The 14685-nt window shown below is 42.0% G+C and overlaps 1 protein-coding gene across 1 annotated transcript in view; it reads right to left on the bottom strand.

Moving 5' to 3' along the window:
• The window catches only part of STAT6 (signal transducer and activator of transcription 6), a 98388-nt gene extending 92435 nt beyond the window's left edge, over positions 1-5953 (bottom strand). Inside the window, exon 1 of the mRNA XM_070938006.1 lies at positions 5743-5953. The gene's annotated coding sequence lies outside the window, so the exon portion shown is untranslated. The remainder of the gene's footprint in view (positions 1-5742) is intronic.
• Between the last annotated feature and the right edge of the window lie 8732 nt (positions 5954-14685).

Genomic DNA, 14685 nt, shown 5'->3' with positions numbered 1-14685 from the left:
ATGTTATAATTCTCTCTCCCCTCAGAGAACCATATGAATAGGTGTCACTTCACCCAGTTCAAAATGGGAATGATTAGTAGCTGCCATGTATTTCAGCAATAGCTGGAAGCTTGTTGTAGGGAAGTTTATTCTCTATTAAAACATATCCCTAGCATCTGTCATCTTTGAGTTCAACAGGAAACAAAGTCTCTACAAGCATAGATAACTTCCCACCCAGTATGCACCAAACACCGGAAGAATTGCCCCACCGTACTACCAGCCTAATGTGCATGGTAGCCATGCTTTTTTCTGGACTTGTATTTGTAAAAGAAAATATTGATTATGGGCGGCACATATGCAGGATACGTCATGAGCATGATCCTACTCCTCCTTGTCAATTAATACTGAGTGCAGTAGAAGGGTTCTTCTATAACAAGCCATTTTTACCTCTTCAAAATAAGAGGAGAAACCAAAACCACAGGACACTAAAATTAAACATGCACAGATAGATACAGAACAACTACAGTATTTTTGATCTAGGAACACCAAACAAAGCTTCCTTTTCTTTTCTCTTCCCTTCCTTCTTTTTATAGTCTTACTCAATATCACTGCTCTACCAATGATCTCTATGCTTTTCACGTTCCCAACTAATTGATTAAGCTAACATGTCTTAGATCTCTATTCTTATTTCTTCCATATGTTTGGTTTTCAGAGCTGAAGAAAGTGGGGGATCTATCACAAACCAACTCTCTATTTACAAATCACAAAAGAAGTTCTGATCTTATGTTTCCTTTGGCAATAAATTAATCTTGGAGAAAAGAATCAACAGTGCAGATGGCAGTACATAGTTGACTTTTGTCTGGCACAGAAGTTAATTAAGTATGCAATTAGCACTTGGAAAGAGGCTTCCAAGGAGTACTGAGCTGAGGCCTAGACCGGGAAGTAGTACATGTAAAAGGAAATTGGATGACATTATTGATCGCAACGAAACATTAGCCAGCAGTGTATGGGAGATATTAAAAAAGCAAATATTACTGCAAATATTTGGGATACACTAACAGGAGTTAGAATCCAGAACATGGGAAGCAATCATCCTAAGATACTCTGTTCCTGGAATCAGCATTCAAGAAGGACGTTAACATACTGAATAGCAAATTCAGAAAAATTTTATTTTTTATTTATTTTATTTATTGTCAATTTATATACTGCCCTTCTCCCTGAGGACTCAGGGCGGTGCACAGCCAGAATTAAAAACATGAAATACAAATATTAAAAACAATTAAAATCTATATAAATTTGGCCCAAAAATTTAAAAAACCACAAACCAATTAAACATTTAAAAAAATTAAAAAATTTCTTCCTAAGCCAGCCCGGCTTGCTGGAAAAAGTGGGTTTTAAGGGCATGGCGGAAGGCACTGAGGTCTTGGATTCTCCTTATCTCTGGGGGCAACTGATTCCAGAGGGTAGGTGCCCTCACAGAGAAGGCTCTCCCCCTGGGGGTCACCAGCCTACATTGTTTGGCTGATGGCACCCTAAGGAGGCCCTCTCTGTGGGAGCGCATGGGTCGCTGGGAGGTCGTCGGTAGCAGCAGGCGGTCTCGAAGATAGCTAGGCCCTATGCCATGGAGGGCATAAAATGCTATCAAAGGTGGGAGAGGAGGACAGGCAGTATGGAAACAAAGCCCAGTGAGGAATGATTAAAGGATCTGGTGTGTTTAACCTGCAGGAAAGACAACCAAGGCAAGATTCAATAGCAGTTTTCAAATATCAGAAGGACTGCCACTCAGAGCAGAGAATGAACTCATTCTCTATTGCCTCAGGAGACAGGACCAGAATTAACAATTACAAAGGAGGAGGTTCAGACTAGACATTAAGAAACACTATACATATCAATGGCACAGAATTCCCTATGACTTGATGAATTCCCCTTTGCTAAAGAACTTCAGATAGAGGCTGTATGGTAACCTAGAGATGCCCCAGCATATTTGGCACTGAACAGAGGGCTGGTTGATCAACAATTTGCCTCATGCATTGATGGTTTTGCTGACAGAACTAGATGTGCACGGTGTAAAAATAAGTAGATCTTGTTACTAAGAAAACCAAAAACTTTCTGAAACTATTCACTTCCAGAAAATTTAGGAATGGATACATGACATAGAATAACTTGCACAAAGAACCAGTGTCCAGAAACCTCTTATTGGAGAATAACTTTATCATTAATTTATCTGAATCATAAATCCTTATGACTGGGAAAGATTCAACTAGTGCAAAATGCAGAGGTGTGGGCAGTTATATGTGCTCCAAGGATTGAACATGTTGCACCTCTGCTTTGCAAAATAAATCGATTGCCACTTTGCTCTGGGGTCCAATTAAAGTCATATTGAGCCGCAGTGGCACAGTGGTTAGAGAGCAGTACTGCAAATTACTGATCACCGGCTGCCAGAAGTTTGGCAGATCGAATCTCACCAGGCTCAAGGTTGATTCAGCCTTCCATCCTTCCGAGGTCAGTAAAATGAGGACGCAGATTGTTGGGGGGGCAATATGCTGACTCTGTAAATCCGCTGAGAGAAGGCTGTAAAAGCACTATGAAGTGGTATATAAATCTAAGTGCTATTGCTATTGCATATATAGCATGGGACCAGGTTATTGGATGGGCCGCTTCTCCCCAGTTACATCATGTTTAGCAGGAGAGCATGTTGAAAATCCCGTCAGCTAGGGAATTTTATCATGCGGGACTTGGGACGAGAGCCTTTTCTACCATGGCCTCTGTCCTGTGAAATATTATTCTGCTGAAGATGACATTGGCCCCAACCCTATTGGCCTTCCAGGAGGCCCTTAAAACATGATTCTGTCACCTGACTTGGGGATCCCTTGGCAGAGAATAGAATAGAAAAGAATTTTTATTGGCCAAGTGTGATTGGACAAACAAGGAATTTGTCTTGGTGCATATGCTCTCAGTTTACATAAAAGAAAAGATACGTTCATCAAAAATCATAAGGTACAGCACTTCATGATAGTCATAGGGTACAAATAAGCAATCAGGGAACAATATCAATATAAATTGTACAAGCAACAAAGTTACAGTCATACGGTCATAAGTGGAAGGAGATGGGTGGTGGGAACGATGAGAAGATTAATAGTAGTGTGGACTTAGTAAATAGTTTGACAGTGTTGAGGGAATTACTTGTTTAGCAGAGGGATGGTGTTCGGGAAAAAACTGTCCTTGTGTCTAGTTGTTCTGGTGTGCAGTGCTCTATAGCATCTATAATAATATAATAATATTGGGGGCATAGATAATTACTAGTAGAGCCAATTTTAAACCTATTTTAATCTACAAACATAATATTCTTCCCTCTCCATCTTCATATAGTACTTTAATAGACTTTTTCAGTATTTTGTTTTGTTTTTATTTTAATTTAAAGCTGTTATTTTTTAATAGTCTTTATGTATTTGGACTGCTTTTATTATGTTCACCACCCAGAATCATTATGTGAGATTGATGGCTATACAAATAGGATTAATATATAAACTAAAATTAAAACTATAAGTTGAGGAATCGATGTAAATTATCTGCCAAAGAATGCTGGCTTTCTAGTTGAATTCTCACATCATAATGCGATTTACTTGTTTCGGGATTACTGTAATATGATAATATATCTACCGTGACTGATAAACTGTGGTTTATGTTTTAGTCCTATGTGTAACTCAACCAATTTTATTTAAGAAACCATTAACAAAATTGTAGCTCAACCAACATTAAAACAGTTCTGTGCAGGAAACACGAGGATCTACTGAAGTAGATCTTATTTCTGCTTTCTCAAAAATAAATTCAGTACGATTTATTACTCCATAAATAAACTACAGTTCAACTCCTAAAACATATATTAAATATTATGACTATATGGAACATCATCTTCAATTGGGAAAAATATTTTGAATTTAGACATAGTCAATTTGACCGCTCTCACTAAATTGTATACCATTTTTTTCCAGAAAAGAATGTTAAATTCGATACAGATCTTGATGGAAAGTGACCTATAACTGTGGAATCCTTGGTGCTATCTGAGCTAGATTGCTTGCATGAAGACATTTCATTACCAACTAGTAACATCGTCAGTGCCCATAAACTCCTCATTTCAATTAAACAGTTCTGATGCACAATTTACTTTAATAATTTGTTTAAATGTGATTCAAGAAGAAGGCAATTTGATGGAACCTAATTACATGCCACAGCATATACATTTTTGTAATAACAATGTTTTAAAATGTCACTTTGACATATTTGCTATAGGAAAGGAAAAGGCTGTGAAAAGCAACAAGAATACTTTTCCAAGATCGGTTTTATTAATGTATCATTTTCAGTCATGGTATATTCAATAATATATATTGTGATACTTATACCATAAGTTACGTCCAGATCAAACAAATATATATTAACACAATATAAATATTTACGCTAAAACTGATAGATTTTTTTGTAACTCTTAAGTTAATTCACAGCCATTAACTTATTTTCCCAATAATTTGTATTAAAAGAGCAAAAGGGGAGAATCAAAGAAGGACACAACAAAATTGTAAGAACTACTATTTTCTATTTCTCATATTATATTAGAAGTGTCTTATGTGAAATTGTAAAAAATTCAAAAAGTCATATACAGAAATTCTAGCTCAAAATTCTGAGAGTTGGTACTCTAATACATCTGGAAGACACCACACACAGAGAGATTGACCTAGCTCAATCTTTTCCAATCTACTATTCTAATGCTATAGTGAAAAAAAATATCATCTTTACCACTCATTTTTAATTAAAACCCTATTTTTCCCATGCATCTTCATGGTCTACCTGCCATAGGATTCACCGAATTAATCATTATCTCACTTTACCTTGCTATTGCCCTGTCAAACTGAGAAAGTATATACAAGGACGTGGGTTTTTTTTTAAATCGGAATTTCTTACTATAAATTAGGTATCCCCCAGACAGTATTCATGCTTCTTCTGAACAAAATTGTAGGAATGCATCCAATAAATCTCTCTTACAAATAATCCTTTTGTCCTGCCTGCCAGTGGCAGCTAGCCAAGAAGGACCCCACATATATTGCAACTAGATTTTTGGATTAATTTGTACTCTTGGCCTTTTTCATTTCTGTAAAACCAAAACAACCCTGCGCATAAATGAACTTTCACACCTCTGATGATGCAGATGCCAGAATAACATGTTATGCACAAGGCAACTGGTATGTAATGAATCAAATTTACAGAGTTCGAGGGATTATTTATGAGTAAGTGTTTGTATCAAATTGAAATCCGCTCAGCCACAAACCGGTTAGTAGGGCTCTTCTGAAATCCGTCACTTAGACCTGCGTGGGTGCGAGCGCCGATCACTTTAACTGCATGGTCACACAGGCTAGGATTCGAATCCATAACGAGTACAAATTATGAATTCAACTGTCTTGGGTTCAGGGTATAATTCTAGGGATAACGGGACTGCTAGGTCCCACGCGGGATTCAACCCTCTCTGGGTGTTCCCAAGTCCTGTGCGTTTTCACGAATTTTCATTACTCTGTTAGCTCGACCCTCCACATACATATAGAGCGCTTTTATAAAATAAAATTAAAAAAATAGTTTTTCACAGCAGTCCGGATCTGTTGTCGCTTTTCACCCCATTGCCGAACTCCGGGGTTTCCTGGATATTTCGTCGATTACCTCTACTCATCGGCTCCTACCCTCCCTCCGTCGTTAATGTTGTTCCCACCCCTTCCGTACCTTTTACGCCAGAGAGGTCCCTTCCCTCGGTTGCTTCCTAAAAGCTTCGTCTCCCCTGAAAACCGATCGTTTGTAATCCACTCGATAAAAGTCCCAAGTCCCAATTCTTCCTCGAAGCAAGAATTCGGTTAAGTTCCGTATCTCCGGGATCTGCGTCGCGAGAGGCGGGAAGAGGAAACGAGGTGTGGGGCAGCGGCGCAGGCTGCTGTCACAGTCACACTGAATCAGAAGTGAAAGTAGAAAATAAAGTCTGCTTAGAGGAGCTGGAGGAAGAGGGAAAGGGAAAGGGCCGGGATAGGCTCGGAAGCTGGGGAGAGGCTCTGATGTAGTGCTTGGATTTACGATTCCTTTTCTTCTAGTGAATTTAAGGAATTCGTCTTCTTGATCCGAAAAAAAAAACAAAAAAAAAAAATCAACCAACAACAACAAAAAGTCTGGGCATGATTTGTGCCTGCGTATTTCTAACCGAATAATAACCGAACTTGATTAAGGCACATTGTTAGCGCTAGCCCTATTTATATTACCCAACTTTGAACTTTTCAAAAACACCAGCACAAAAAGGGTTGGAATCAACAGGCGTGTCATGTTAAAGGCAATTGATATCATTAGAATCCAGGCGCAAAAGATGAGTTGGAAGGTTCTTAAGATGCTCTGCGGGTGTGACTCACCTAAAAAGGGGGCAAGGCTTTCATTGCTGGGTTGTGGGGGAGTATTTTTTTTTTTTTTACTTTTCTTATGCACACCCCACCCTGATATCTCCTGAAAGCCTTCCATATGTAAGAAGGAATGCTGAGAAGTAAGAGCTGAGACATCCCAGTCATCATCTGATGACGGGGTGGTACCCAAAGATGAAGTTCTTATGAACAAACAGTGAGGATCATACAAAGAGACATTATCTTAGCTAACCTTAGTCTAAGCCATATTGGGTTTTAAACATGACAGTCAGCATTTATATCTTGTCCAGGAAGCTATGCGCAGCTAATAGCAATATTAGAGAGCAGGGGTAATATAATCTCCAGAGCTGTTCCAGAGACGAATCTGATCATATTCTGAAGTAACTATATAACTTCCAACTATTTACAAATGCAGCCCTAAATAGAGTACATTGTAGTAGTCCAGTCTTGAGATCATTTTTAGATTGTTTTCTTCAGGGAATGGGAATACTTGCTGTATTAGTCACAGCTGGCAAACACCTTTAATGTGTATACCCATACTTGTTCATTCCACAGGAATTTAATTTAATTCACAGAAGAATTTATCCCTGTTTCCAGATCAAAGCTCCTCATAATGAATATTCTAACTTTCCTGGATTCAGTTCTCATTTATTATCCATATATAATGGAATAAAAGAATTAGAAGGGACCATGGAGGTCTTCTAGTCCAACCCCCTGCTTAGGCAGGAAATCCTACACCACTTCAGACAAATGGTTATCCCATATCTTCTTAAAAACTTCCAGTGTTGGAGCACCCACAACTTCTGGAGGCAAGTTGTTCCACTGATTAATTGTACTGTTAGGAAATTTCCCCTTAGTTCTAGGTTGCTTCTCTCCTTGATTAGTTTCCACCCATTGTTTCTTGTCCTGCCTTCTGGTGCTTTGGAGAATAGGTTGACTTCCCTCTTCTTTGTGGCAGCCCCTTAGATATTGGAGCACTGCTATCATATCATATATCATATTATATCATACAGATACATCTGAATATTTATAAAATTCACTAAAAATCATTGATGACCCCGTTTGGTGTTTCATGTAGATGTTAAAAAAGTATTGGTACCAGAATTAGACCCTGATAGACTCTTTATAAAAGTTCCTGTTTTGAAGGACAACTGCCATCAAACACAATTATCTGAGATCTACCTGAGAGAATGTGCAGTAATCCCAACCGACATCCCTTAGGCAACCCAAAAGAGTAACATGGCTGATAGTGTCAAAACTGCTTGAGAGACCTGAAAAAATTCCCTCCTTCAGTTCTATATCAGGCCAATCAAAGCAATTTCAACTTTATAGCCTACTTTAAGCCAATTTGAAATGGGTCCTGTTTCTTTCAAGATTACCTAAAGCTGATTAGCCACTACAGTTTCTATCTTTTTTTTCCCCAACCATAGGATGTTGGATTATAATTGTCCCATCAGCAAGGGATCAAAGATAATCAAGGGATCAAGGGATCATGAGCAGAGTTTTAACCATTGTCTTCTATGAACAAGGAAATATCAGTGAGGCATTACCTTCTAATATGCCTGATCCAATAATCTCCTTGCATAATGAAATACTAGGCAAGGATCCAAATTATCTGTATTTTGATATGGAATAAGATCATGTGGCTTTGAGATTGTGAAATGTCAAAATATGTAAGAAAATAGTCATGTTCCTCATAGAAGTAAAATGTTCTTTAGGATCTTACAAAGAAAAATAATCATACATGGAAAGAGAAATGCCAAGTAAAGAGGCAAAAGGCTAAAACAGCTGACATGAAATTATTATTTTAGAGAAAGCAAAAGAAAGCCATTACAGGATGGGAGTTTACCTCACAGATTACAGCAAGAACTTTGTTTACATTGGACCAGTATGTGAACATATTAAGGTTAATGGCTGTGCTAAAATACTTGATAATTCTTTTGAGGAATCTTTATACTTTATTTTACATATTTCAAATTTCTAGACTACATAATTCCAATGATTCTGGTTTAACATGAATAAAAACTATTAAAAATTGAAATAAGATCCCAAAAAACAGCATCTTCTGAAGAAAACAACTCTCTCTTTCCCTCACAGAGATAACAATGACAACAGCATCCCCTCCCATCAACCTAAATCAAGGACTATGGAAAGAGTTATTGTGATGAAGCATGTACAAAAGGAGCAAAGCTTACATAAAGGATAGCACAGTGTGAATGTGGTGATTTTTTCCACCCACACTGCCTTGAAAATGATGACTACTGGAACCAAAAGTGGAGGTCAAATCACTAATAATCTGAGACCTGCAGGTGACACTGCTTTGCTACTGAAAGTAACAATTAAAAATGCAGATAATAAAAGTAAAAATGGAAAGTGACAAATTTGGATTACTGTATAATTTTAGGAAGATGAAGTTTATGTCAGACTGTGTGCTTAGTGAATTTGCAGTTGGCAAATATCTAACTATGCTAGCTTTGTTTTCTTAGGCTGATAAAGAGCAGATAAAGATGAATAGTATGTGAACAGATGAACAGAAGTAAAGAAGAGGGGAAAAAAATAAATGTTGATAAATTCAGAAAACTTTTTAAAATAAGGATATTCCAAGAACAACATAAATCAGAATAGAAGCATTCATCTTCCAAATGGTAATATAAGGCTACTAGACAACCCATGACCTTTTGAGTCATTGTTCCAGAGATATTTCTTACTGAAACAGATAAACAGAATGATTACGAGCAGGTTAAAAAGCCGTGGGAGTAGGAGCGACTTCTGACTGACTGCCAGCTTCTCCATTGAGTTTCCTCATGGAAAACTGGCAGGGAATATCAAAAATCTTCCCTTTGAGAGAGATGTCACATGAGTCATGGAGAGCACATGGATGAGCTCTGTGGGTCACAACGTGTGCACAGGAATGCGGAAGCAGTATCACATGGGTGAGAGAGAGTGTGCATGTGGGGTGGCATGGGTCAAGAAGGGTGCATGGGGGTTGCTGGGGTGTGCATGAGTTGCTGTGAAGGTCAGGGAAGGCACGCGGGGAAGTGGCACAGGTCACAAAGAGGGCATAGGGGTGCACAAGAGGTTTTGTGTGGATTGGGGGAGGTTTGGGGGGGGAAGTGGATGGGGGAAGGTACATAGGCATGTTCAAGCGGTGCCCAGAGAAGATGCGTACGGGGAGGGCAGCATGGATTGGGAGGAGCAATATGGGATAGGAAGGATGCACCAGGGTTCCTCCTTCCCTCCCTTCCTATTCCCCCCTATCCCTCTCTCTTTCCCTTCTTTTCCCTTTCTCCCTTCCCTTTCCTTCTCAGAAGGCAGGTAAGTGGCTGCTGCTGGGTGGACCCTCACGGATTACAAGAGTAGCTGGGAAACTGTCATAGAATGTTGCAAATGAGGATCATGTGACCATAGCAGTAGCCCAACAACAATGAAACAACCACAATTTTTCCAAATTTCATTCCCTCAGAAGCCATGGGTCCTGGACTTTGAACGCATTCTATAAGTTAGCTCATTTGAGGTACCCTTGGTTCAAAAACCGTTGCACCGTTTTGCCCAGTTAAAGTTTATAGAAATAAGTTTTAGACAAGCTGGGTCATTGTTTCATAAATATTTCCTTACCAGATACCTCAGTGTTTTCTGCTTTCAACATGACAAAACTTCTAATATACTGGAAAAGTTCTTTAAAATTCAGGAAGATATTCAGAGATGTATCTGCCTTGAAAGTAGCCCATGTTGAACTGTACAGCATAATCAAATGTGAGGAGCTGACTACAGAAAATATCTTATGACATTTTGTATTACATCATAAATGCTTTATGATAATTTTATATCCTAAAATGGTTTATAAAATTTGCCAAAATTTTATTCCCTCGGGAGTCATTGATTCCAGTTTTAAATGCATTTTGTAAATTAGCCCATTTTGGTTCACAATTGTTGCCTTATAATGCACTGTTTCACCCAGTTAAACGTTATGGGAACAAGAGTTTTAGTGGGTGGATGGATGGATGGATGGATGGATGGATGGATAGATAGATAGATAGATAGATAGATAGATAGATAGATAGATAGATAGATAGATAGAGTGGCTGGCTGGCTGGCTGGATGGATGGATAGATGGGTGAGTGGGTTGGGCAGGGGGACAGACAGACAGACAGAAAGACAGACAGACAGATAGACAGAGGAATAAACACCTTTAAACTTTGGTTTTCTCACCTGCATCAGATCAGTAGCATCTATGGGGGGAGGGGGAACAAGAGGGGTCAGAATGTCTCATGCAGTGTTGTGACGTTGTGGTACAAACACTGCCCTTTGAGTTATGACATTCATTGCATGCCTGCCTGAGAGTAGCAGGTCTTGTGTTGTGTAATGTTGCTTTCATCATTTTGACAAAAGCGAGAGAGCTGGTTGATGATTAGGATTTCAGTAAAAAGCAGTCAATTATTCCTGGGTGGAAAAATATAAAAGAGATGATTTCCTAATGAGGATGATACTCAGTAAATGGAAACTCCCCTAATTTAGCCATGGGATGCTTTTCAAGGTTGAGAAAAATAAAGAAAAAGGCGGTTAAGAGAAAGATGAACTGGATCAATGAGGTTGTTGAAATGTCCTTGGAAGAATGACAAATTATTTCTAAAGACTGACCATGAGAGCAATTATTTATCTATACAATCACTAAGAGTCAATCAATCATGACTCAATGGTAACTAAATATTAACTAAAACAACTTTGGGAGAAGCTGTGCAGGTACAGTACCAAACTGAGAATTCAATGTTTAATGGGCCAACAAATGACCACCAAAAGCAGCAAATGATCTCAACAACTTTAACAGAGTTGCTTTAGCACTGAAGGAAGAAAGGAGCCATAAATAGGTTGTGATACCCATGGCTAGAAGGTAGGAGAGACTAGAAGCATTTGAAATGTGGGTTTACAGGCAGCTGTTAACGTATAAATTGGGTTGACAAAATCAGAAATGAGGAGATGATAAGCCGCCTTGGAAAGCCAAGGGAAATCATCAAAACCATAAAAAAGCAAAAGTTAGAATATTTTGGACACATGATGCGACACGCAGAAAATACAGCATACTTCACTTAATCCTCCAAGGAAAGATTGAAGGCAAATGAGGTCCAGGCAGAAGAAGAATATAATGGCTTCAAAATCTAAGGGACTGGTTTGGACAAAACTCAACAGCACTTCTTATTTATTTATTTATTTATTTATTTATTTATTTATTTATTAGATTTTTATACCGCCCCCTCTCCCGAAGGACTCGGGGCGGTGAACAGCCAAAATTAAAAACATACAATATAAACAATTAAAATACGTTTAAAACAGAATTAAATCTAAAATGGCTCCCCAATTTAAAACGCCTTACCCATACCCCTATAAATAAGACGAATTTAAAATTTAAAAATTTAAAATTTCCACATTTAAAAAGGGGGAAGATTTAGGCCAGGCCAGCTTGATAAAATAGAAAAGTCTTAAGCGCGCGGCGGAAGGTGCGCAGATCCGGGATCCTACGTATCTCCGGGGGGAGCTCGTTCCAAATCGTAGGTGCCCCCACAGAGAAGGCTCTCCCCCTAGGGGCCGACAGCCGACATTGTTTGGCCGACGGCACCCGGAGGAGCCCCTCTCTATGGGAGCGTACTGGCCAGTGGGAGGCTATTGGTGGTAGCAGGCGGTCCCGTAAATAACCAGGTCCTAAGCCATGGAGCGCTTTAAAGGTGATAACCAAAACCTTGAAGCGCACTCGGAAGACCACCGGGAGCCAGTGCAGCTCGCGCAGGAGAGGTGTCACATGGGAACTCCATGTCGCTCCCATCACCACCCGCGCGGCTGCACTCTGCGCCAGTTGGAGCCTCCGAGTGCACCTCAAGGGGAGCCCCATGTAGAGAGCATTGCAGTAGTCCAAACGAGAAGTAACGAGGGCATGAGTGACTGTGTGTAGGGAGTCCCGATCTAGATAGGGACGCAACTGGCGGATCAGGCGGACCTGATGAAAAATCCTCCCGGACACGGCCATCACATGCTCTTCTAACGACAGCCGTGAATCCAGGAGGACACCCAGGTTGCGGGCCCTATCCGTGGGGGCCAATGATTCGCCCCCAATAGTCAGCGATGGCACTAGCTGACTATATCGGGACGTCGGAAACCACAGCCACTCGGTCTTGGATGGGTTGAGCCTGAGCCTGTTCCTCCCCATCCAGATCCGTATGGCCTCCAGGCACTGGGACATCACTTCAAGGGCATCGTTGGGGTGGTCCGGGGTGGAGATGTACAGCTGGGTGTCATCCGCGTACTGATGGTACTTCACCCCAAAACCACGGATGATCTCGCCCAGCGGCTTTACATAAATGTTGAACAGAAGGGGCGAGAGGACCGATCCCTGCGGCACCCCACATATGAGAGGCCTCGGGGTCGACCTCTGCCCCCCTGTCAACACAGACTGCGACCGGTCGGAGAGAAAGGAGGAGAACCACCTTAGTACGGTGCCTCCCACCCCCAACTCTTCCAACCGGTGCAGCATGATACCATGGTCGATGGTATCAAAAGCCGCTGAGAGGTCTAACAGGACCAGGACAGAGGAGCAACCCCTGTCCCGAGCCCTCCAGAGATCATCAACCAACGCGACCAATGCCGTTTCCGTGCTGTATCCAGGCCTGAAACCCGACTGGAACGGATCCAGATACGACGCTTCATCCAGGTACTGGGGAAGCTGTCCCGCAACCACACTCTCAACAACCTTCGCCACAAAACGAAGGTTGGAGACTGGACGATAATTAGCCAATATTGCCGGGTCCAGGGAAGGCTTCTTGAGGAGGGGCCTCACCACCGCCTCCTTAAGGGTGGCGGGGAAGACACCCTCACCCAATGAAGCATTTATAATCCCCTGGAGCCAGCCTCGCGTCACCTCCCGGGAAGCCAGCACTAACCAGGAGGGACACGGGTCCAACAAACATGTGGTCGCGTTCAATCTACCCAGAATCCTGTCCACGTCATCTGGGGTCACAGGATCAAACTCATCCAGATAACAGTCTCAAGACCTGCCTCCGTCACTCTCGCTGGATCTACCCAGTCAGAGTCCAGACCTTCCCGAATCTGAGTAATTTTGTCATACAGATACTGAACAAAATCCTCGGCTCTTCCCTCCAAGGGGTCCTCCCGCGCTTCCTGGTGGACCAGGGAGCAGGTCACCCTAAACAGGGCGGCCGGGCGATTATCTGATGACGCAATAAGAGCAGCAAAATGCGTACATTTTGCTGCTTTTATCGCCACTAGGTAAGTCCTAATATGGGATCTAACCAGTGTCCGGTCCGATTCAGAAAGACTAGCTCTCCAACTACTCTCTAGGCGTCTTTTCTGGCGCTTCATCTCCCTCAGCTCCTCAGTAAACCAAGGAGCCAGGCGAGATCCGCGCCGGGTCAGAGGCCGCAAAGGCATGACTCGATCCAGGGCCCCAGCGGCCGCCCTATCCCAGGCGGCCACTAGGTCTCCAGTCGAGGCGTGAGCCAGAACCTCAGGAATTGGCCCAAGCTCTGTCTGGAACCTAACGGGTTCCATCAGGCGCCTGGGGCGGTACCATCTTATCGGTTCCGCCTCCCTGCAGCGGGGTGCCGCGGTACAAAGGTCAAGGCGAAGGAGAGAGTGATCCGACCATGACAAGGGCTCGATGCCTACATCCCCTATCTCAAGATCACTCAACCACTGTCCAGAGACAAAAAGCAAGTCCAGTGTGTTTCCCCCAGTGTGCGTAGGGCCATGAATTAGTTGGGTCAGATCCATGGCCGTCATGGAAGCCATGAACTCCCGAGCCACCTCAGACGTCTCACCCACGGATGGCAGGTTGAAATCCCCCATGACCATAAGTCTGGGGGTATCAACCGCCACCGCAGCGATAACGTTGAGTAGCTCAGGCAGGGTTGCTGCCACGTGGCAGGGAGCCAGGTACGTGATCAGCAAGCCCATCTGAACCCCATGGCCCCACTTCACAAGGAGGGACTCACAACCAGCTGTCTGAGGTACAGTGGTCTCCCTGGGCCTAAGGCCTTCTCTAATAATAACCGCTACTCCCCCGCCCCTCCCTTGTGACCTCGGCTGATGGAATGCGTGGAAGCCTGGTGGGCACATTTCTACCAGAGGGACCCCTCCCTCCGGGCCCAACCAGGTCTCCGTAATACCCGCCAGGTCCGCTCCCCCCTCCTGAACAAGATCACAGATGAGGGGGGCTTTCTTCATGAGGATGTTGATAAAAATAGGATCGCCAACATCCGATGAC

The sequence above is a fragment of the Pituophis catenifer genome, unplaced genomic scaffold (assembly GCF_029215685.1).
Source record: "Pituophis catenifer annectens isolate HBS135680 unplaced genomic scaffold, rPitCat1.0.hap2 SCAF_2, whole genome shotgun sequence".
Lineage (NCBI taxonomy): Eukaryota > Metazoa > Chordata > Lepidosauria > Squamata > Colubridae > Pituophis > Pituophis catenifer.
The sequence above is the reverse complement of the archived record's forward strand: the minus strand, read 5'-3'. Positions and strand labels throughout refer to the sequence as shown.